This window comes from Lactuca virosa, chromosome 5 (genome assembly GCF_052849685.1).
Source record: "Lactuca virosa cultivar CGN04683 chromosome 5, Lactuca_virosa_CGN04683_v6, whole genome shotgun sequence".
In the NCBI taxonomy this organism is placed as follows: Eukaryota; Viridiplantae; Streptophyta; class Magnoliopsida; order Asterales; family Asteraceae; genus Lactuca; species Lactuca virosa.
The window spans coordinates 45,325,001-45,349,616 of record NC_136430.1 but is presented as its reverse complement, the minus strand read 5'-3'; the positions used below and the strand labels follow the sequence as shown (position 1 = coordinate 45,349,616).

Sequence of the window (24,616 nt, the reverse complement as noted above, 5' to 3'; positions counted from 1 at the left end):
TGGGACTTCTCCAAGATTTCAGTTCCTTGGACCAGACAGACCAAGAAGTTGATGGCCTTTCATTGGGGGCTCGAGCAGCAGGTAGCCTTCGAGACTCTCAGACAGCGGTTGTGCGAGACCCCATCTCTCACCCTGCCAGAAGGTGTAGATGATTTCGTGGTATATTGTGACGCTTCGATCACGAGCATGGGTGCGATACTAATGCAGCGGGGTCACGTGATAGCATGCCTTAGGGAATCAGGTTGGGGATTCCAGTCAGGACATGAGTTCAGTAGAGTGTTAAGTCAAGCGTGTGTTCGATCCAGATAGTGTTAGAGTGTTGTAAGTCTGCGGGTGTAGCCGTAGCATTCACTAGTAGCCAGAGAGTGTTAGAATGTTGTAAGTCTGCCGGTGTAGCCGTAGCATTCACTAGCAGCCAGATAGTATTAGAGTGTTGTAATCGGGTGTAGCCGTAGCATTCACTAGCAGCCAGATAGTGTTAGAATGTTGTAACTCTGTGGGTGTAGCCGTAGCATTCACTAGTAGCCAGAGAGTTTTAGAGTGTTCTAAGGCTGCGGGTATAGTCGTAGCATTCACTAGTAGCCAGATAGTGTTAGAATGATGTAAATATACGGGTGTAGCCGTAGCATTCACCAAGTTGTTAGATAGCATTAGAGTGTTGTAAGCCTGCGATGGTAGGCATCGATTTCACTAGGTTGACAGGTAGTATGGGAGTGATGGCAGATCATGAAGGGAACAATAGTACCCACTGGTTCCGGTGCAGCAGTAGGGATATGGAAAACCACGTATTGGAATTCGGTTTTTCCCAGATGAATTAGACTTGTTTTAGCCGGTGATAAGATCGTGGGAATGCCACTACAGTCATGAGATTAAGGAAGCAGGGAACCGATTAAGGTTATTTGTGACATAAGGCTACCAATGGTTATATAGAAATCACTCCTAGCCTGGGGTTTGGTGACGTCAGGACTCGACATATGGACCCGATCAGTTAGATCAGAAAATCGTTAGAGCCGCAGTGGCAGGATAACTAGTGGTATCTGTTGACAGAAGAGGATTGTGTTCGAAAGTCGTGTGGGGACGATTATGTGGGAGTTCTTTTGGCTCCGCAACCGTTACGAGACCCGGTATTTCAGATGTTTGGTGAACGAGTTGAGATTAAGGAGGTCTCTGTAGATTTTGGAAGGCAGCCAGGGCGCAACATGGTGTTTCAGGCAGTTCAATGTTTCAGACAGTTCAGTGTTTCAGGCAACTCAGTGTTTTAGGCAGTTCAATGTTTCAGGCAGTTCAGTGTTTCAGGCAGACCAGTGCTTCGGGCAGTTTAATATTTCAGGCAATGCGGTGTTGCGGGTAGTTTCAGAGTAGCGGAACACCGTGAGAGGTTGCAGAGTAGTTGGCCGTAGCGGACTTCGAGGACGAAGTCCAATTTAAGTGGGGGAGAGTTGTAACACCCCGTTTAATTAATAAATAAATAAATGAGCAAATTAATAAATTAATAGTAGCCCTGAAATCCGTAATAGTATAACAAGGTGTTGGTCTCGAGGGTTAACTGTTACAATTTTAGAAGTTGGGGGTTAAAAGTGCTAGTTCTGGATTTAATTTGAAAAGGATTTCAGAAGTCAGGGTGCGTTTGGTAATTAATGTATTTAAAGTTGAAAAGATATTATGAAGGCAGGGGCTAAACTGTAAGTGTTGGATTTAATTTGAAAATAAATTGTGGAGGGGCTGTTTAGTAACTATTGGGCTTATTCCGAAAGCTACCTTCTAGCCACCGCGACGCCGCCGCTGCTGCCTAGCTACCGACGAAGACAAAGGTTGCTGCTCCTATGTGATTCAGTTGTAGAGATCGGGCGACCCGCTGTTGCATTGATGTCGTTCTCCAATAGAGATCGCAAACCCTAGCCGCCACCCCCGCTGTTGGGGGCTGTTGAAGACGATGAGCCGTTGCCACCTCTATCCGCCGCCTTCTTGTCGCCACCAGCCACCATGGAAGGTGGCTGTGTGCGTGTGTTGCTATTTGTTTAGATCGGGAATCTGTCATCCAGCAGCTATGGTTTTATCAGCGAAACTTCAGCAGTGTGAGGTGAGTTTCCTTCCAGTAGGAACTGGTCTACGGCCACAATGCTGGCCCGTTTAGATGTTAGTAGTTTCGGACTTCGGTCCGATGCCGAGGGATTAGCCCGATGCAGTTTATATGTTTCCGGACGTCGGTCCGATGCTGGGGCGGTCCCAAGAAGTAGTTATGTATGCTTGATGTCTTTGTGATTCATGCATGTTTATGTTATGTGTTATATGTTCCGGACTTCGGTCCGATGTCGGGGAAGCCCGATGTAGTAGATATATGTTTATGTTTATGTGATGTTCTGTTTATACCGGAATTCGGTCCGATGCAGTGGTCGGGGCCCATGATATTCCGGACTTCGGTCCGATGCAGTGGGCGGGGACCAAGATATTTCGGACTTCGGTCTGATGCAGTGGGCAGGGACCAAGTTATTCCGGACTTCGGTCCGATGCCGGGCGGGGAGCGATGCAGTGGGCGGGGCCCAAATTATGCCGGACTTCGGTCCGATGTCGGGCGGGGCCCGATGCAGTGGGCAAGGCCCAGTATGTGTTATATGTGTTATTGTATGGTATGTGGTAGTTTGGGGGAGCTCACTAAGCTTCGTGCTTACGGTTTTCAGTTTTGGTTTCAGGTGCTTAAGTTTTCAAAAGAGGAGGTCGGGAAGATTGCAGTGCACACACCATTTGTTCAGCCTGTGATGTTTATACTCTGATATTTTATCATTGTTTTGATATAGTATTTATTATGATATTATGAGAGACATGACACTTGGTTTTCGTATCGATTATGAGTGATTATAGTTTTTATAATCTTTTTCAAACGAAAATTTTGGACCGTATTTTTGGGATGTTTCAATGCTTGAAGTCGGGCTTTGATTTGGATTATCTTTTCGGTCGTTTCCCGAATGATCTCTGGCCCTGTGAGGGTGCTGTTTGGTGATTGTCCTTTTGCTAGTTGGGTGTCACCCACCTCAGCCCAGCATAGAGGCGATATGCATTTACGCCCATAAAGAGCCTCAAAAGGAGCAACCTTGATGATTGTGTGATAACTGTTGTTGTATGAAAATTCAACCAAGGGCAAGTGGGTATCCCATGACTTGCCGAAGTCAATCACATAAGCTCGTAGCATGTCCTCGAGTGTTTTTATGGTTCGTTCACTTTGGCTATCGATCTGACAGTGATAAGCGGTGCTCATGTCCAATTGTGTTCCGATTGCCTTCTAAAGTGACTGCCAAAACCGTGAGGTAAACCTACCATATCGATCTGATATAATAGACATCGGCACCCCATGAAGTCTCATGATCTCCTTGATGTTGATTCGTGTCAACCTTTCCATCTTGTAAGTTTCTTTTATTAGCAGGAAATGAGCAGATTTTGTTAACCTATCGACGATTACCCAGATAGCATCCAATCTGTCTGTCGTCTTAGGTAATTTGGTCACGAAGTCCATAGTAATCCTTTCCCATTTCCAATCGGGTATTACGAGCTGTTGTAATAGTCCCGAGGGCTTTTGGTATTCCACTTTCACCTTGGCGCAAGTGAGACATTTGCCCATGTAACAGGCGATCTCTGTCTTCATATTTTGCCACCAATAATGTTGCTTTATGCTCAGGTATATCTTATCCGAACCCGGATGGATGGAATATCGTGTCTTGTGGGATTCGTTCATGATCATTTCTCTGAATCCTCCAAGTTTAGGGACCCAGATTTTGTTCATGAAGTAATAAGCCCCATCCTCCTTGACTTCAAAGTTCTTGTCCATCCCACGCAGCGTTTCATTTGTGACGTTTTACGGCTTCACCGCATCAGTTTGGGCTTCCTTGATTTGTTAGGTTAGGTGGGATTGGATTGTTATTGTTAAAGTCTTCACCCGGCGACCTGAGTATTCTTTTCTGCACAGGGCGTCGGCTACCACGTTAGCCTTACCCGGGTGGTACTTGATCTTGCACTCGTAATCATTTAGCAGCTCAACCCATCTTCGCTGCCTCTTGTTTAATTACTTCTGATTCAGAATGTGCTGGAGGCTTTTTTGGTTGGTGAAAATGGTGCACTTCGTACCGTAGAGGCAGTGCCTCCAAATCTTTAGGGCGAAGACCACAGCTCCCAGCTCGAGATCATGAGTGGTGTAATTTACTTCGTGTGTCTTTAGCTGCCTGGATGCGTAGGCTATCACCTTTCCACTAGTAATAATCATTTTAATACAGGGAAAATTTGCCAAAAAGGCATACAGTACATGGGGAAAACATATGATCCGACAGCATGGTGACCCTATGAGTAGTGTAATCACTTAAACATATGGTCGATAGTACATAAAGTAAAACATAAAAAGAAAATCATAACGATAGTACATGAACAGGTACTAGTCGTGACGAGGTGGGTCTGGTGGCGCTGACAATGAGGTAGAGGCGCCCTGAAGCCTGGCCAGGTGGTGCTCGGCGTCCCGAAGTCGGGCTTCCAACGCTGCCTGACGTGCCTGGTAGTCCTTGACTACCTCGTGTGTCATCCTCTCCGTGCGCTCCATTGGGGCTCTCATGGCCACCATCTGGCCAGCGGTTGACTGCGCCTGCTCGCCGATATCACGCGTCCTCCCCACTATCACAGGCAAGGCTCGGTCGGCGGGTCCACCGTGATTCAAGTCGTAGTAGTCCCGGTTCATACCAAATGGGGGTCGCACCCCTTGCTGGCGGCTCCATCTCCAGATGTCGTGTGCCCATGGGGGCGTAGGTCCATTGGGGCCCATCCTGTATGGGGGCACTCTCGCCATGTACGGAGGATTGATGTCTTTGGACCCCGTTTCCGAGTCATCTGTGTCGCTGCCCTCTGCCTCCTCCTCGTCTGAGTCGGCTACCGGTTCTGCCGGTCCTTCCATGGGCTCCTCTTCATGTTCTTCTTCTGGTTCTTCCTCGAGTTCCTCTTCGGGTTCTTCCTCGGGTTCTTCCTCGGCTTCTAACCATCCACCATTTCCCTGATTGGGGAAATACGGATCTCCATGATGATGAAATCCGGCCATAGAGTCTGCACGAGGGGTGTAAGACGTTGAAAAAAACTATATGCATATAGTATTTCCAAAATACTCCTATAGTATTTTAATTATTTGTGTTCGAGTTCCTGAGAAGTTTTGGATACAAGGTAAGCTTCTAGGTCCATTTCATGCCATGATTACTCCCAAACACATGTTGGTCATATTTTGAATAAATATAGTTGATCAGGCTATATTTATCCCCAATATGACTACATAATTGTCTGGGTTTAATCGCAGTGTTCCATTTCCTCTAGAGACTTTTAGCGTTATAGTTTTAATGCAAACCTAGGTATTCATTTTATTCAGAGTCTTTTAGTCCCATTGTATTTATAGTTGCATATCAAGTATGATTAGATATGCCAGTTCACTATAAACAATGCTATGATACCAATCGGTCACACCCTTGAACCAGACAGCGGAAACGTCCGGGGGCTTGAGCGTGACTTCATCTTGTAATATCATCACAATTGTATATAATTGAAACTAGACAACACCATCATCATACATATCAAGATACAACGAGCATTGTTTACATCAAGTACAGTATCATAAATTACGTGTCCAATATATTAAATGTATGATGATAACAAAATATAACAAATTCCATATTTCCTGCTGACCTTTCCGCTTAACGATTTCCTAAGAATACAAGTTATTTTAAAAACGTCAACATATATAATGTTGGTGATTTCATAAGCATATTTGAATGAAAAGTTTTGAATTGTTTGTAAAACTCCAGAAAATCCGATATTTTCTAAAATAAAATGTTTTGAACATGATGTATCGAAATCAAGTATTTATGCATGTGTGCTTTCAGTATTTGGAATGTAAAAAAATGTAATCCAAATAAAAACTCTGTATTTTCTGTAACAAGTAAAAGATATTGTTTAACTGTGTAATACCCCAGAAAATCCTATATTTTCTATTTATAAAAGTGTTGTGGTCTCAACCCTAAGACCGAATAACAGTATATGTATGTTTTTGTATCCACAAGATTTTATAGGTATTCCATAAAATTATGTTGGAGGGGATTTTTAAGTGAGCCATTTTAACCATACTTGATTATGACGAATCCGCATGTCGTGGCGTCCTTAGGCACCGACTTGATTTACGGTAAGGTTTGTCACCCTAGACTAGCCTAGTCTAACTGTAGCGAACAGCTCAGGTGTGGGGTGTCACCCTATATAGATCTATACACAAACTCTCGCTCTCCCTCCAGCAGACTCTTGTTATAACAACAGGCTACGATCATACACTCTAGAGGTGTCAACCGACATGTCTCACTAGCAACCTTGATTGAGCTTATGCGATTATTGTATTATGTTATATAATGTTGGCTTGTATGTTCTATGTTTTTAAAAAAATATCCAACGAGTATATAAATGAATGTACAAGGCCCATAAGACATGTACTAAGCGTACCATGGCCCAGTAAACATGTAATGTATAGTTGGGTCCAATAAATATGCATATGGGCCACTAAGGACCATTAAGCATGTAATACATAGTTTAAGTCCAATTACCATGTATATGGGCCACTAAGGCCCATTAAACATGTAATACATAGTTTAGGTCCAATTAGCATATATATGGGCCACTAATGCCCATTAAACATGTAATACATAGTTTAGATACATGCTAGATAATTATGTGTTGTCAAGGTTTAATCAAACCTTCTTCCATTTCATTATTTATTTATTTTTGTTTGTTTTGGGCCGAGAATTGGGCTAGTTAGAAGGGAAATGGAATAGTTTGGGCCCATTCTTGGTTTTGTTCGATTTTTATGAAGCTTAATAATATTTTTCGGCCCATTAGGCCTCTTATTAAGGTTCTCGGCCCAATGAAGCCCAATTAAAGACTTTACGGTCCATTAGGGCAAATGAAATCATTTATGGCCCAACAAGGCCCATTAGAGATAAGATGTATTATTCTAGGTTCACATGGTCCAAAATGCTAAAGTTCCATGAATGTGGGTCCAATTAGAGCCCAATTAGGGTGCCTAGGCCCAAGATAGTCAAGTTGAAGGTTTATTGGTCGATTAGGCCAGATAAGAGAATCCTAGTTCATATTAAACTTGAACCGGGATTTTTAGGGTTTTCAACACCTAATTGACTATAAGAGATGTATTGTATAAGATTTTGAGCTTTACTGAAGAATGTTGATTAAGTTTGTTGTTATTGAATGAGCATAGGGTATAATGTCAAATTAGGGTTACAAGTATCACAGTAGACGATGTTTACATGAGACCAGAATTTCCTAGCCTAAATGCTAGTTGTGACACAAGGTAACGACTTGTTACCTTCAAAATGATGCCAAGATGAAGTAGAGTCCGATCCACAAGCTCCTTTTTGCACCAAGCTTCTTATACTTCATACCTTCTGCACACAAAGCACCAAAATCACTCTTAAACCGCACAAACACTCAAGAACAAGGTAATATCAATTAGGGTTTCTCTCAGCCGTTAAGGGGGGTGGTAAAGGACTGGTGGAAGGGACTTAAGGTCATTTAAATAGGGTGCAAACCCTAAAAATTAGGGTTTCATCTTCCAGCTCCTATTTGTCGAGTCCGGGTCCTCCGCCTCGTCGAGTAGATCCAATAATCCACGTGGGCTATCCCACCTCTACATGTAACGACGTAAATTTTCAACCAAATTTTCATTTTTAAAACACAATAAACCACATGTCACATTTTCTTAAAACTCACAAGTAACAAATTATGAACACATTTTAAAAATCGTGTAACACCCACAAAATTCGAGCAAATTTAAAACTTTTTAAATCATTTGAAACCATTCAATTATTACAATTTGTTTTCAAAATAGTTTATACATCATAGTTCCCAGAAAATCATAACCGTCAATCGAGGAAGTGTAGGGTCACGCCTTCGCCTACCCGTGACCATCCGTTGAACCTGAAACTATAAACCGAAATTGTAAGCCCGAAAGATTAGTGAGTTACCCCCAAAATACCAACCTCATATAACCAAAATCATATCATATCAACAAATACAGAACAACCATGCATCTCAAGTCTACAGTGTGACTGGTCCGCCCGCACCGGGCCTTCAGTCCACCTGGTCCACTATCTAGCCCACTCTCCGAGCCTCGGCACGTCTGGACCGCCCTCTCGGGGCCTTCAGCTTATCCAGACCGCTCGCAGCGCCTTCGGCCTGACTATCTGCCCTCCCGGGTCTGCAGTCTATCCGGTCCGCCCTAGGTATGTTGGCCTATAGCACAAAGCAAGACCCGCCTCAACCCAACCCCCATACCAACAACACATGCACATAAACAGGTAATGGCATAACAGTCCATAAATAACCAAACCGATCTAACATATCATATAGCATAGCAACATCCTAACCAGAATACCGACCTAACCGGTCCCTAACATAGCATCATCCTATATAACAGGATACCGACCTAACCAGGTCACTAACATAGCATCATCCTATATACCAGGATACCGACCTAACCAGGTCACTAACATATTACCGTCCTAACTACCAGGACGCAGATCTAACAGATCGAAAGCATATCAAACAAATACTAGTACACAATCCGAGAAAGGGCCGACCCTGGTGCCTTAGACCCTGTTGATAAAGTGAGGATAACTTACCTCGAAATGCCAAACCGTAGAGATAAGATCAAACCCCCGAGCCACAGTCCCGAACTCCACCACCTATAACCACCATAAGACCAAATTCATAAATTCCCGAATTACCAAAATACCCTCAGGAGACAAACTGGTCAATTCTTGGTCAAAGTCCAAGTCAACTGTCAAGGTTAACAGTCCATGTTGACCTCAACTCGTCGAGTACTCTCAGCTACTCGCCGAGTTCCTTGCATAACATTCCAACTGGCTGAGTCACTCGCCTGACACGCCGAGCCCAAGACAATCTTCATCGGACTCGGTGAGTCATTTATCCGACTCGTCGAGCCCACGACCAACTTCATCAGACTCGCCGAGTCGACCATGCCACTCGCCGAGTCCCTTCAGACCTTCTTCCATACAGATGCTTTTTAAGCCATGCAAAGGCTCCATATTGTAGATCCAACTTTCCCAGGCATGCTTATCACGTAAAGTTGCAAACTTTACGTGCATGCAAAACTTTAGAGCCTTAAAATGACAAAACTAAGATTGCAATGAAGTCTAACATTTGAGGGGAGGTCCATACTTGTCAAACCTGGAAACTTTATGGCCCTAGAGACCGAGAGAGTCGAGATCTGAAGTTGCAAACTTTAGATCTTAGCTCAATCACAAGAATAGCTTCCTAAAAACCATCCAAAAGAGATCTAGGAAGAAATGCGCCATAGAACAGCTTGATACCTTCAAATGAGTACCCACTGAAGTAGTTCTCTGGTTCCCCACGAGTCCCTTTCTTCAATCTACTTGTTTTCCTCAAGCTCTTCTCCGCGAAATCCTTCTTCAAGCTTAAATACACACCAATGAAGCATACACACACGAATTAGGGTTTTGGATCGTCAAGAGGCTGTAAAGGGGAGGCTGGGGAGGCCAATGATCCTTTAAATAGGGTGCAAAACCCCGGAATTAGGGTTTTTCCTCCACCAGCTCCTACTCGTCGAGTCTCTTCTTGGACTCGGCAAGTAGGTCACTTAACCGCGTGGCCAACCCGCTGCTACTCAGCGAGTCAGGCAACTAACTCGTCTAGTAGACCTTGAAATCATGAGAATTTATAACCTTAAATTGATACTCGGGAAATCGGGGTGTTACAATTCTCCCCCACTTGAACTAGACTTCGTCCTCGAAGTCTGCTGCGGTGAACAACCTTGGATAGTGCTCCCGCATCTCTACCTCCAGCTCCCACGTCCACTCGGACCCTCTATGGTACTCCCATTGTACCTGTACCAAAGGTACCTCCTTGTTCTGCAGAATCCTTCACCCTTCTTTCCAGTATAACCACATGCCTCTCAACAGAATCCAGGCGTTCGCCTACCTGAATGTCATCCAACGACACTATCGCCTCCTCATCCATGATACACTTTCGCAACTGAGAACTTTGAAAGGTGATGTAAATCCCAAACGAACCTTTCCATAAGGTCTATCCTTCCTGCCATCTTGACAAAATCCTGATGATCCAAAGTATCGGGAACCCATCTTTCCCTCTTCCTGGCGGACCCTTTGTGCTGACAGGACATTAGTCCCACAATATCATACAAAATCAATCCACTAAAACACATATACTCAGGCCTGGCCCAATCAGCCTCGGGCTGGAATACCAGGCATGCCTACGACGGGCCCAGTTATCCCTCGGATGGAATACCCCCGCATCCTACACACGAATCCCAAGTCTCACACCGACTTCAACTCTTCCTGCTACAATATGGTGTTTCCCAGACGAAGTTGAAACCTCTCCGGTCCCAACTTGTCTGCCCACTACCCGAAACATCGGACACCTCACCGATGGCTAAACCAAAAGACACACACAAACAGCAGTCCCACGCGTCTCCCGAAAAGAAACCGACTGGCTGGACTTGCTTCCACGCCCTGCCATCAACTTCTGCCATCATAATGAACGTTACATGACCCAAGTCAGCCTCACATCTATCCTGGTCTTCAGTGACCCATCTTCTCCTTACTTCAGACACATTATGGCTCTTTCACAGATGAAACCAACCCAAGACACATCACAATAACTCAAACCATCATCAACATACCTACCACTATCAACCAGAACAGCACTCATATCTAATCCATATCACCCCCTTGGGGTTGTAATACTAACATGTCTAATCAATTCAATTATCGAGTTTAAATTCTCAGGGTTTGTTAGCCTACCGCCTCAACCCTACCGCTCCCCTTGAGCCTCCGTGCCTACGACTTTCAATCGGCCCGTACCGGGTATCTTGGCCTACCGCATAAAGCAGGACCGCCTCAACCCTATCCAAATGCCATAGACGATCATGAGAAAGATCTAACCCGGTTCCCAGAACCTGAATGTCAGTATATCCTAATCCCAAGCCTTCCTAAGGCTGACGAATACCCAATCGGATCTACTTCCCAGTCCCCAACTGGAGTATTACCCGATCCGAGAAGATTAATCCTTTGAGGCACTCCGAACTAATGAGATCACCAAGATTATCTGTACTCCATCCGATCTCTAATAACAACTTCTGATCAAACCCAAAAATACACCGGAGTCCTCAGCCTACTCCAACAACATGCTTAATACCTGGGGACAGACCTGCTGCTTGCTATAGCATAGCAGCATACTCGATACTCGCACATATATCTACAAACACATACAAAGTCTTCAGTATGACTGGACCGCCTCACCAGGCCTTCAGTCTATCTGGACCACTCTCAGAACCTTCAACATGTCTGGACCGCCTCTCTGGGCCTTCAGCCTGTCTGGACCGTTCTCCGAGCCTTCGGCCTGACTGGTACGCTCCACCGGCCTTCAGTCTATCCGGATCGCACTAAACTGTTGAGCATCACCCCGGGGCCACCCCCTCCTGGTGCTCTCTCTCCTATGCAACCTGTTCTCGCCCACTTGGGGCTTCGAACTCCTGATCCATTCTGCGGACTATAACTCTGGCCTAACCCTAGGCCTCATGTCGATCGTTCATCCTCTTGGAAAACCATGGTCTGTTCCCTGACCCGTGTATCTACCACACACACTAAATAACCCGCATATTCGTGTTGAATGTACTGCCGAGCCCTGGCAGCTAACAAAGCCCTCAACGACTGATGCTCCATATGAAAATTCCTAATTCTCCCCCACTTAGGACACTAACTACTATCTACTAGTGGCGAAAACAAAACACTACTTAACCGTCCTAACCAAGCATTTTCACACTTAACCATAGAACGATGAATCCAAGACGAATAATCTCTGCAAAACAACCCTCCTGGCATGGAGTAACCGAACTTCAGAAGAAACCCGAATCCAAGTGACACTTCTGCATCTCCGATTCACAGTTTCTCGCCCTGGAATGGTGATCCTATATCCTAACTTCTGATCACCAACACCCCTGGATACTAACCGTGTACAACCCTTGTTACTAAATTCCTCAAACTCTCCTATGCCATATGCAGAAAGGGATGGAAATTTCACAATATAATTATAAATAATAAGATACAGATAGAAACATAGCAGCAGCTGCATCTGGCGTTGTCCTGGCCTCCTCTACTATAAGCTGGAAGGCACGTCCCTGAACCCTCGGGGGCTCTGCTCTACCCTGACCCCTGCTAGTAATCCTCAATGTAGCCGACGCTGGAGCCTGCACCGGTCTAGCAACCAGCTGTGGACAGTTGGTCTTCACGTGACCAACCTGGGGACAGTGATAACAAATCCTCATGTCCTGAATCGGGGCCAACTGACGACAATCCCTCGCATAATGCCCCTCCTTTCTGCACTTGTGGCACGCACCACCGGACTTACAAACTCCTGAGTAACCCTTCCCGCACTTCTCACACGTGCGGCCGCTCTGGCCTCCAAACCTAGAATCAGCGGTCTTGGACCGCTTTGGTACCGGCTGCGACTGTACCGGGGTCTGCCTCTGTTCTTGCAACTGTAACTCAATCTCTAGCTCACGCCGCCTAGCGGCCTCCTGTAATTCCAGCAACGTATCACATCGTTGGGTAGCAATAAGCTGTCTAATTTCAGTCTTAAGCATGCTCAGATAATGCTTCATCTTAGCCTGCTCGGAAGCAAACTTCGGGAAAAATATCGCCCTCTCAGTGAACATACGAGTGATCTCCGTCACCGACTCTGCACCCTGTCTCAACTCCAAGAACTCCTGAGCTAGCCGCTCACGCTCAACTCGCGGAATGTAACGGGAGCAGAACATCTCCCTAAACCGATCCCAAGAAACTGCAGCTCTCTGCTCATCTGAATAAGACCCTGTCATCAACCTCCACCAATCCTGCGCCCCGGACCTCAACATGTTCAGGGCACACCTAACCTTCTGGTCAACCGGGCACGAACATGTGAAAAAGCATCCCTCGATGTACGATAGCCACCTCATGGCTATGATAGGGTCCTCAATCCCATCGAAAGTCGGGGGCTTCGTATTATCGAAGTCCCGATACTGAAAAGCCCGACTGGCTCCTACCCCTACCGTTGTTACAGCTGCAGTAGCTGCCGTGGCAGCCGCCTCCGCAAGGGCTGCATAGCGCTCGTCAAAGTACTCGACCATGGCGGTCTTCATAGACCCAAACATCTCCGACAACTGAGCCCAGAACATAGCAGCAACCTTCATCATGCAGGATCTCCCGGATCTTGTCATCCATCTCGTCTGGCCTCATCTGGCCGATAGTCTCGGGCGCTACCGGCGCCTCCTGTCCATCCTCTCCTGATCCTAACCCGGATCCAATCACGAATCGTCGTGTAACCACCATACTGAAAACATACCAAAAGGATATTAGATACTCCTCATAACAACTCGGGAACCAACTCCCAACCAAAAACCCTAGGGGTTTTGACTTCCTTGATACGCGTATGGGTCCTGTGCTTTCAGTAGTACGGGCCCATACTACCTTCCACACCTACCCATATTTGTCCCAAGTATCATCACAACGCCCTGACAATACACACAAATATAGCGAGCGCTCAATCCTCGCTCCTAGAGGAAATACTAAATATCTCATAACTGACCTACTGGCCTCGCACAACCCACCCATCCATGAAGCTTCCACCAACCCTGCAGCACTAGTGTATGCTAGCCATATATAATGTTGGACCCCATAGACTTTTGAATATCCAATCCTACCCTAAGCTCCCAATCAGACAATAACAGAACATAAGGCCAAATAAAACATTCTCAGGCTATAAGATCTTAATTATGTATAACCGTGATGCATACACTAAGCAACTACAGTAATGATGTCAACTTCATATAAAGGAAACCCTAGGCTAGCAGGCATCATGTAATCAGTCAATTTTGTCATGCAATTCCTGAAGACCCTAGCCTAGTACTAGCATGTTGTTCTAACATATCACATAATCAAATAACTGTATGGTATTTTGGGTTTCACTTACTGGCTCCGGCTGATCGTACACTCTGCATCCTCCTTTACTTATTTTGAAAACCATTTAAAAATCATTTTGAAAATCTTTCCTTGATTTGAGACTGGATTCACACGAGTGTTCCTCCAATTCACTCAAACCAAGGCTCTGATACCAACTTGTAACACCCACAAAATTCGAGCCAATATAAAACTTTGTAAATCATTTGAAACCATTCAATTATTACAATTTGTTTCCAAAATAGTTTATACATCAGAGTTCCCAGAAATCATAATCATCAATCGAGGAAGTCTACGGTCACGCCTTCGCCCACCCTCAGCCATCCGTTGAACCTGAAACAATACACTGAAATTGTAAGCCCGAAAGCTTAGTGAGTTACCCCCAAAATACCAACCTCATATAACCATAATCATATCATATCAACAAATATAGAACAACCATGCATCTCGAGTCTACAGTGTGACTGGTCCGCCCGCACCGGGCCTTCAGTCCACCTAGTCCACTCTTTGAGTCTACAGTATGACTGGACCGCCCACACCGGGCCTTCAGTCTATCTGGCCCACTCTCCGAGCCTCGACACGTCTGGACAGCCCTCTCGGGGCCTTCAGCCTATCCGAACCGCTCGCCGGGCCTTTGGCCTGACTATGTACCCTCCCGGGTCTGCAGTCTATCCGGTCCGCCCTCGGTATGTTGGCCTACAGCACAAAGCAGGACCCGCCTCAACCCAACCCCCATACCAACAACACATGCACATAAACAAATAATCGCATAACAATCCATAAATAACCAAACCGATCTAACAGATCATATAGCATAGCAACATCCTAACCATAATACCGACCTCACTGGTCACTAACATAGCATCATCCTATATACCAGGATACCGACCTAACCAGGTCACTAACATAGCATCATCCCATATACCAGGATACCGACCTAACCAGATCACTAACATAGCATCATCCTATATACCAGGATACCGACCTAACCAGGTCACTAACATATTACCGTCCTAACTACCAGGATGCAGATCTGACAGATCAAAAGCATATCAAACAAATACCAGTACATAATCCGAGAAAGGGTCGGCCTTGGTGCCTTAGACCCTGTTGATAAAGTGAGGATAACTCACCTCGAAATGCCGAACCGTAGAGATAAGATCAAACCCCCCCGAGTCACAGTCCCGAACTCCACCACCTATAACCACCATATGACCAAATTCATAAATTCCCCGAATTACCAAAATACCCTCAGGAGACAAACTGGTCAATTCTTGGTCAAAGTCCAAGTCAACTGTCAAGGTTAACAGTCCATGTTGACCTCAACTCGTCGAGTACTCTCAGCTACTCGCCGAGTTCCTTGCATAACATTCCAACTGGCTGAGTCACTCGCCTGACACGCCGAGCCCAAGACAATCTTCATCGGACTCGGTGAGTCATTTATCCGACTCGTCGAGCCCACGACCAACTTCATCGGACTCGCCGAGTCGACCATGCCACTCGCCGAGTCCCTTCAGACCTTCTTCCATACAGATGCTTTTTAAGCCATGCAAAGGCTCCATATTGTAGATCCAACTTTCCCAGGCATGCTTATCACGTAAAGTTGCAAACTTTACGTGCATGCAAAACTTTAGAGCCTTAAAATGACAAAACTAAGATTGCAATGAAGTCTAACATTTGAGGGGAGGTCCATACTTGTCAAACCTGGAAACTTTATGGCCCTAGAGACCGAGAGAGTCGAGATCTGAAGTTGCAAACTTTAGATCTTAGCTCAATCACAAGAATAGCTTCCTAAAAACCATCCAAAAGAGATCTAGGAAGAAATGCGCAATAGAACAGCTTGATACCTTCAAATGAGTACCCACTGAAGTAGTTCTCTGGTTCCCCACGAGTCCCTTGCTTCAATCTACTTGTTTTCCTCAAGCTCTTCTCCCCGAAATCCTTCTTCAAGCTTAAATACACACTAATGAAGCATACACACACGAATTAGGGTTTTGGATCGTCAAGAGGCTGTAAAGGGGAGGCTGGGGAGGCCAATGATCCTTTAAATAGGGTGCAAAACCCCGTAATTAGGGTTTTTCCTCTACCAGCTCCTACTCGTCGAGTCCCTTCTTGGACTCGGTGAGTAGGTCACTTAAACGCGTGGCCAACCTGCTGCTACTCGGCGAGTCAGGCAACCAACTTGTCGAGTAGACCTCGAAATCATGAGAATCTATAACCTTAAATTGATACTCGGGAAATCGGGGTGTTACAACTCATTTATCACAAATCTAGGATCCTCCAAAGACATATCTCTAACTCGGATTTGTGTACAATCACGTTGGCGCTTCCCGCGATCCTAATAAGAACCAGAAACACATAACACATAACACGGTAAGCACGAAGCTTAGTGAGTTCCCCAAAGTACCACATACAACACATTAGCCACTTGAGACTATAACTCTGTAAGACCTTCAGGTCAATGTGTCTCAGTGGGACCCTCCAGTCCCACAACAATGATGGACCCTCCGGTACTAACTCTGTGGACCCTCCGGTACTAACTCTGTGGACCCTCCGGTACTAACTCTGTGGACCCTCCGGTCCTAACTCGTTGGACCCTCCGGTCCTAACTATGTAAACTCTGAATAGCGCATAGCATAAATCACACAGACATAATGTAGTAATATCACAGTACTCAAATAAACAAATAAGACCCTCTGGTCATACATAGATACCACTCTAGGTAAAGTATAATGAGAAGACTCACCTCGCAAGCAGGTGAGCTAATAACCTCGCGCTCGGATCTCGAACTATCCTCCGCCTAACACAAAGGATGAGTATCTCTAATTAATATTCTTTTCATGACTCAAATAACCAAAGGCTATTCTTTCTCTCTCTAACTCTTTGAAGTGGATAAAAGACCATTTTACCCCTCCATGGTCTCTATTACTCATGTTGACCAAAACCCCAAAGCCAACAGAAGTCAAACTCGAGTCAACAGTCCATGTTTGACCCGACTCGCCGAGTGCACCCTTGTGACTCGTCGAGTCCATTCATTTCCTCTGAAGTCTTGTGGAAGTCCAGCTCAGCTCGTCGGGTTGACCCCTAACTCGCCGAGCTATCGCATGATTCACCTCTCCGGGACAAACCCTGACTAACTCGTCGAGTCAGTTCATCGACTCGGCGAGTTCATTTAGACCCATTGTTCATTCAGACGATTTAAAACAGATCTATCACACCCAACACTAGATCTGTTATCACAAGGCTCAATAATCACGTAAAGCTTCGTTCTTTACGTTCATGCATGATGTATTTGCTCCAAAATGCCAATACAAGCCCTTTATGAATGATTAAGCCCAAAACCCCTCATATGGATGAATAAAGCTGGGACATCTAGACTCTAGGGACCTCACAAGGTCCAGATCTGACGTCTAGACTTCTTGATAACTCATGCTACTCAAGGACCCAAACAAAAGATGGCAAAAAGCCCTAAAACTCCATAGATATGAGATCTATCCAAAATAAGAGGAAAGGTGAAGACTTTCATAACTTCCTCAAGAGCTCTGGATAGGAAATCACTGGACCCAACAGCCTCTCCTCCAGCTCCTTGCTTGATAACCTCCTCCTCTTCCTCAAATGATGCACAAGAACCTCAATATGAGCTTCTCTCTCACTCTCTAGCTCAAATTGCAATTAGGGTTTGTTATCAGGGGTGTAGGGTAACTGATGACGCGGAAATGGGGGTATAAGTTCCCTTATATAAGCCCCAACCCCGGGAAATTAGGGTTTCTCTGCCCAACATCTACTCGGCGAGTCAGTTTCCCGACTCGTCGAGTCCACTCATTAATTCCCTGCGAATATCTCGACTTGACTCGGCGAGTTGGACCCTCAACTCGTCGAGTCTCTCCACAAATCTTCAAATTGAAATACACAATACTATACCTGAAAAATCTGGATGTTACAATTCTCCCCCACTTGAATTCGATTTCGCCCTCGAAATCGCTCCTTAGCATCACATAGATCAAAACCCAATAGCCCGAGAAGCACCACCAAAAAGGATTCCATACCACACAACTATTTTCCTCCATGGACACCTGAATCCAAACTCTCAAACCCAGAAAGGACAAACCCATCTACCGCTACGACACCCATTCTAGTTTTCCACAATATGGAAACTCTAGTGGCCTATCTCACTGCCAGACAGCCCTCTCAAGATATCACCATATTATTCGCTCCTCGAATAATAGACCACGATGACTTACTGCCCCTCTGATTCTCTCGTTGCAACTAATAGAAACAAGTCAATGCCTAAAATTGGCTACCGATCACTCATCCCAGACATGATAGACAATCCAGATCATATACCAAGGAATGAAAGGATCACATCACACCAGGGACCCATCCACTGTACTGCAAACAAAACCCATCTGAACAACGAACCCTCAACACCCTGTCCTCAGACACAGAAAATGATCATGCTTGTTCAGAAGTATCCTCAAACATCTAACAATCATAAAATCCATCCCCCTTCTCAATATCCCTTACAAGACTGAGCACCATGTCATCTCCCGACCCAGCAGTTGAACCTCCAACCCATTGCATACTCAAAACGTATCTCACTAGCTTCCTCCTCGCAATAACTATCTCGGCTCATTGTGACACACAGGTCACGAAGTTTGCTTTTCCCCATCGAATACTACAATCCTAACTGAAGATCATCTCACTCTCGACCTCTGTCGTCTACTACTTATTAGTTCCATGCGTCTCGCGGTCCTTCTCATACAACAAACTAACCCACTCAGGCCTAAGACATCAGATGACACCCAATACCCCTCAAAATGGAACCCATCTCTGAATCTGAAATCTCATTCGCCTGCTCAATTCATCACCCAAGCCAAGCTCGAACTCAAGCGTCTGATCTGACCCAGAATTGGAACCACTCGTCCCAATACAGCACTCAACTCATGACCCATGACCCGCAACCCACGCGTACACCACTTCTCCAATTCCCTTCGGTTGCGATAACCACCACTCAACTCAGAATATAACGACTCTCGACAAATAAGGAGACCCCAGTCTCGCCCCTGGTTCGACCACTAGGATTCTACAGACTCGAATGACAAGGCTACTCAAGCCTAGGAACTCTCCTGAGTCATGCTCTGACTAACGATTAACATGGCTCCCCGCAGCAGCACGACACTCTCTTGTTGGCTAGTGAATACTACGGCTCCCTGCAGTATCACAACACTCCCCCAATGACTGGTGAGTACTACGGCTCCCTGCAGTATCACAACACCCTCTCTCTGACTAGTAAGTACTATGGCTCCCCGCAGTATCACAACACCCTCTCTCTGACTAGTGAGTACTACGGCTCCCCGCAGTATCACAACACCCTCTCTCTGACGGGTGAGTACTACGGCTCCCTGCAGTATCACAAACACCCTCTCTCTGACTAGTGAGTACTACGGCTCCCCGTAGTATCACAACACCCTCTCTCTGACTGGTGAGTACTACGGCTCCCCGTAGTATCACAACACCCTCTCACTGACTCGTGAGTACTACGGCTCCCCGCAGTATCACAACACCCTCTCTTATCGCCCCACAATCTCATCTTCAGGTCATTATCTCACTGCGTTCACTAACTCACGCTTCACGACCCAACATAGATAGGTGCACGCACCCACCCAGGCTAAGCATCACTACTCCTGACGACCGTCGTCGATAAAAACACATTTTCTCACTGCAATTCACATTCTCAGATAATCCCGCTTGATGTCAATTAGCTGAAAGGGCTCCCACCGGAACCATAGACACCTGATACACCACTCTCCATCTCATAACTCAAGTCTCAAAATGATCCGAAATTTAGGACATCATACTCGAATACCTCAGTACATCATCACAGAACCTCACGACGTCTTCTCTTATCCACTGATCTTCTACTCACGACAACATACTCAGATACCACAATCCACCCTCTCAAATTCATATAACTGTTCTTTCCGTCGCACAATCTCATAACTTCAATAAAAATTCCAACTCTCAATTTGAAACACGGGGGAATCGTCAATAACCCAGAACACGTTGACGACAGTCCGAAACTCCCTCCTCTGTTGCTCAAAAACCCTGCAAGAATACTCATACCGACTCTGAATTTGGTTGCCCAAACAACTTCTGCCCTTCCCGGTCCGAAGATAACCATCCATACATCAAACCGGTACTTCTGCAACTGAATCTAGACCATAATAAATTTCCCTGACCAACGGCCACCTGTCGTGGATACACTCGTCCTTTTAGGAACACGAACACATGCATCGTCTTGCTCTGCACTTCACCTCGAACACTAATAGCCCTGGTCTCATGTATCCACACCGTAGATCTCCATAACCATTTCTTTAACCGCACTTGAACGGATCACTAATCCCCTCAATAGAATACCCAATTCTCCCCCACTCAGGGTTCGAACCATCACCGATTGGCATGCCAACATTCTATTCCATCGACTGTTTCACCACATATGTCACACTTGTCTCTTGAAACGTACTACGCAATCACTCAAGGACCTTCCCGATGAAACCAAGCAATCTCCAAATATCTTGTATGTGACCAAAAATCTCGAAATCCTCCCAACGTGACTGCCTCTAGTCATCTTGAAGCCTCAGACCGACACACTGTCGGGTACCTCACTGTTCTGAGTTAGTCCTGATTCTCGGTCCAGAAATAATGCACTATCACGCACTTCGTCACTGACTCCTCGATCAGCCTCCCAACGCGGGAATAATCATAAAAGCAAGAGACCTCACTCTCATAGCCGATACACAACTTAGACAACGAAAGCCACCGGCCCAAAAATGCTCCTCTTGATTACCTGACACTGCTGCTAACACCTGCCCTACTATACTCAAATAGGGTATATCCTTGTCCTTGATCATCTCAGTCACCACTGATGATCCTCTCTCACTATAATACTACCTTGCGGTAGACATACTACCCAGATACTCTGGTGAAAGATCACAACCAATGCTACCCCACAGGGTTTAACCCCAAGCTCAGAAACCGAAAGTCTAAATATCTCTTCTGCTTCTCACGGGAAGCGGAAATAGCACAACTCTGGTGACAAAAAGTGGCATCACAAATCAAGCAACTCTAGTCCAAAAATATGTAATACCTAGCCTATCTCTAGCATGCATAATATCTCATAAAATATCTCATAACACCAAAGTAAGGGTATTTTGGGAAATCACCGTTCGGGCTCTGGCTGATTGTACACACTGCTCCAACTCGTTTTCTCTTAAACTCTTTCTCATTTTTAGAAAAATTTGTCTCTTTTGTAAATCTTTCTCAAATCCTCAGTTTGAGTTCAAACACACCCGAAGGTGCATCCAAATCCCTCAAACCAAGGCTCTAATACCAACTTGTGACGACGTAAATTTTCAACCAAATTTTCATTTTTAAAACACAATAAACCACATGTCACATTTTCTTAAAACTCACAAGTAACAAATTATCAAAACATTTTAAAAATCGTTTATTACAAATCCAGGATCCTCCAAAGACATATCTCTAACTCGGATGTGTGTACAATCAAGCCGGCGCCTTCCCGCGATCTTGATAAGCACCTGAAACACATAACACATAACACGGTAAGCACGAAGCTTAGTGAGTTCCTCAAAATACCACATACAACACATTAGCCACTCGAGGCTATAACTCTGTAAGACCCTCCGGTCAATGTGTCTCAGTGGGACCCTCTAGTCCCACAACTCTGATGGACCCTCTGGTTCTAACTCTGTGGACCCTCCGATCCTAACTCTGTGGACCCTCCGGTCCTAACTCTGTAAACTCTGAATAGCACAAAGCATAAATCACACAGACATAATGTAGTAATATCACAGTACTCAAATAAACACATAAGACCTTCTGGTCACACATAGATACCACTCTAGGTAAAGTATAGTGAGAAGACTCACCTCGCAAGCAGGTGAGCTAATAACCTCGCGGTCGGATCTTGAATTAGCCTCCGCTAACACAAAGGATGAGTACCTCTAATTAATATTCTTTTCACGACTCAAATAACCGAAGGCTATTCTTTCTCTCTCTAACTCTTTGAAGTGGATAAAAGACCATTTTACCCCTCCATGGTCTCTATTACTCATGTTGACCAAAACCCCAAAGTCAACAGAAGTCAAACTCGAGTCAACAGTCCATGTTTGACCCGACTCGCCGAGTGCACCTTTGTGACTCGTCGAATCCATTCATTTCCTTTGAAGTCTTGTGGAAGTCCAGCTCAGCTTGTCGGGTTGACCCCCAACTCGCTGAGCTATCGCATGATTCAGCTCTCTGGGACAAACCCTAACCAACTCGTCGAGTCGGCTCATCGAATCGGCGAGTTCATTCAGACCCATTCCTCATTCAGACGATTTAAAACAGATCTATCACTCCCAACACTAGATCTGTTATCACAAGGCTCAATAATCACGTAAAGCTTCGATCTTTACGTTCATGCATGATGTATTTGCTCCAAAATGCCAATACATGCCCTTTATGAATGATTAAGCCCAAAAACCCTCATATGGATGAATAAAGCTGGGACATCTAGACTCTAGGGACCTCACAAGGTCCAGATCTGACGTCTAGACTTCTTGATAACTCATGCTACTCAAGGACCCAAACAAAAGATGGCAAAAAGCCCTAAAACTCCATAGATATGAGATCTATCCACAATAAGAGGAAAGGTGAAGACTTTCATACCTTCCTCAAGAGCTCTGGACAAGAAATCACTGGACCTTTGCTTGATAACCTCCTCCTCTTCCTCAAATGATGCATAAGAACCTCAATATGAGCTTTTCTATCACTTTCTAGCTCAAATAGAAATTAGGGTTTGTTATCAGGGGTGTAGGGTAACTGATGAGGCGGAAATGGGGGCATAAGTTCCCTTATATAGGCCCCAACCCGGGGAAATTAGGGTTTCTCTGCCTAGCATCTACTCGGCGAGTCAGTTTCCCGACTCGTCGAGTCCACTCATTAATTCCCTGCGAATATCTCGACTTGACTCAACGAGTTGGACCCTGAACTCGTCGAGTCTCTCCACAAATCTTCAAATTAAAATACACAATACTATACCTGAAAAATCTGGATGTTACACTACACGACGAGTTAGGGGCAACCAACTCGTCGAGTAGGTCCATAAATATGTCATATAATGCTTAAAACTTGTACCTTGGAGTCGAGGTCTTACATAATTAAAATATTAAAAAGGGGCTGTAAGCACTCGCCCTTGAAGCATGAGTTCGAGTTGTTCGAATTCGATTTCTTAAGAAGCTTGATGTGAGAAACCGCAAAGCCACAATTCTTGAAATTTCGCTAAAATATAAGGGCTGATTGGTAATTTCGCTAAAATATAAGGGATGATTGGTAATTTAATTAAACAAAATGGGACTGATTTTGTAAGGGGTTTCCAAATGAAGGGTTATTTTGTTATTAAATCAAAATCAAGTGATCTTTAGGGCTTTTTGGTATAAGTAATTATATGTAGGGCTGATTAGGTTAATTGAACAAAGAGAAGGGGCTGATTATGCTAATGGTTTCTAACTTAATGAGGTTAGGGCTCATAAGACTCGTGTTCATTTTGATCGGGTAATTAGGAAGAACAACTGCAACAGTTGAACGAAAAGAGGGAAAACGAAAGCTCGCATGCGGAATTTTCGGGGGTCTTGGGTCGATTGATCGCAAAGGACGCACAGAGGTTCGTCAATCGACTCACAATCGATGGTGGCGTGTGGGACTGCGATGGTTACTCGGTCACGGGCAGGGGAGAGATGGTGATTCTCAATGGCAGTCGGAAACTCTTTCCCCCTGTCGTCGACTGTTGTGGCTCGAACTGAAGGTACCAGAGTGGGTCTCGTCGTTACCGATAGTAGCAATGAAAATGGGTGGTGGTTTGCGAATCTGAAGGTGGTGAAAGTGACGGGGGACATTCGATTTTCCGGCATGCCTTTTCTCAACTGTTTCTATGCTCGTCTCTGGTGGGAAGCAATAGTCGAAAAGGAATCAGAGCAGCAACAGTAACGACCGGGGTGGGGTATTTGGGTTTGATTGTTGTTGGCTATGAAGAGGATGGCATCGTTTCTCGACCGAACGGTGAAAGGGAATACGAGGGGTGGCTCGTTTGTGGATATTCTGGTAATCCTCTTTAATCATTCTCTTTTTTTATTGAAATCAGTATATAGAATGGATGTTTGGGATTGTTTGGTGGTTGATGGTTTGAGGAAGGAGATGAGCAAAGCAGCATGGCTGCTTGGGCAGTTTCCTAATCCATGGCTTCTTTTGCCTCTGAGGGATATGTAGTCTCTTGTTCTTCTTGCTGGCAGGTATACCCGAATTCAAGAACAAGAGTTTGAAAATAGGTTATGTATTTGTGTTTGAGTGTGGGATTGTGTTTGAGTTATTAGTGTAAGAAGTCTTCAAATCATCCAGCTGTATTTGAGTGTTGTCTAATCATCCAGGTGTATTTGAGGAAGGACACAACTATATTTGAGTGTTTGGTAGATGAGAAGGACAAACAACATAGA

The 24,616-nt window shown here is 45.1% G+C and overlaps 1 long non-coding RNA gene across 2 annotated transcripts; it reads right to left on the bottom strand.

Annotated features, from left to right (window-relative positions):
* Positions 1 to 14,407: 14,407 nt before the first annotated feature.
* On the bottom strand, positions 14,408 to 23,657 carry LOC145114940 (uncharacterized). 2 transcript variants are annotated; one of them, XR_013711348.1, is made up of 3 exons: positions 22,797 to 23,657; positions 15,914 to 22,068; positions 14,408 to 15,264 (listed from the first exon to the last, which is right to left on the bottom strand). It is a non-coding gene; the product is annotated as an uncharacterized LOC145114940 (long non-coding RNA). The 2 variants fall into 2 exon arrangements; XR_013711349.1 differs by having other exon boundaries at positions 14,408 to 21,664; positions 22,016 to 22,068.
* Positions 23,658 to 24,616: the final 959 nt, after the last annotated feature.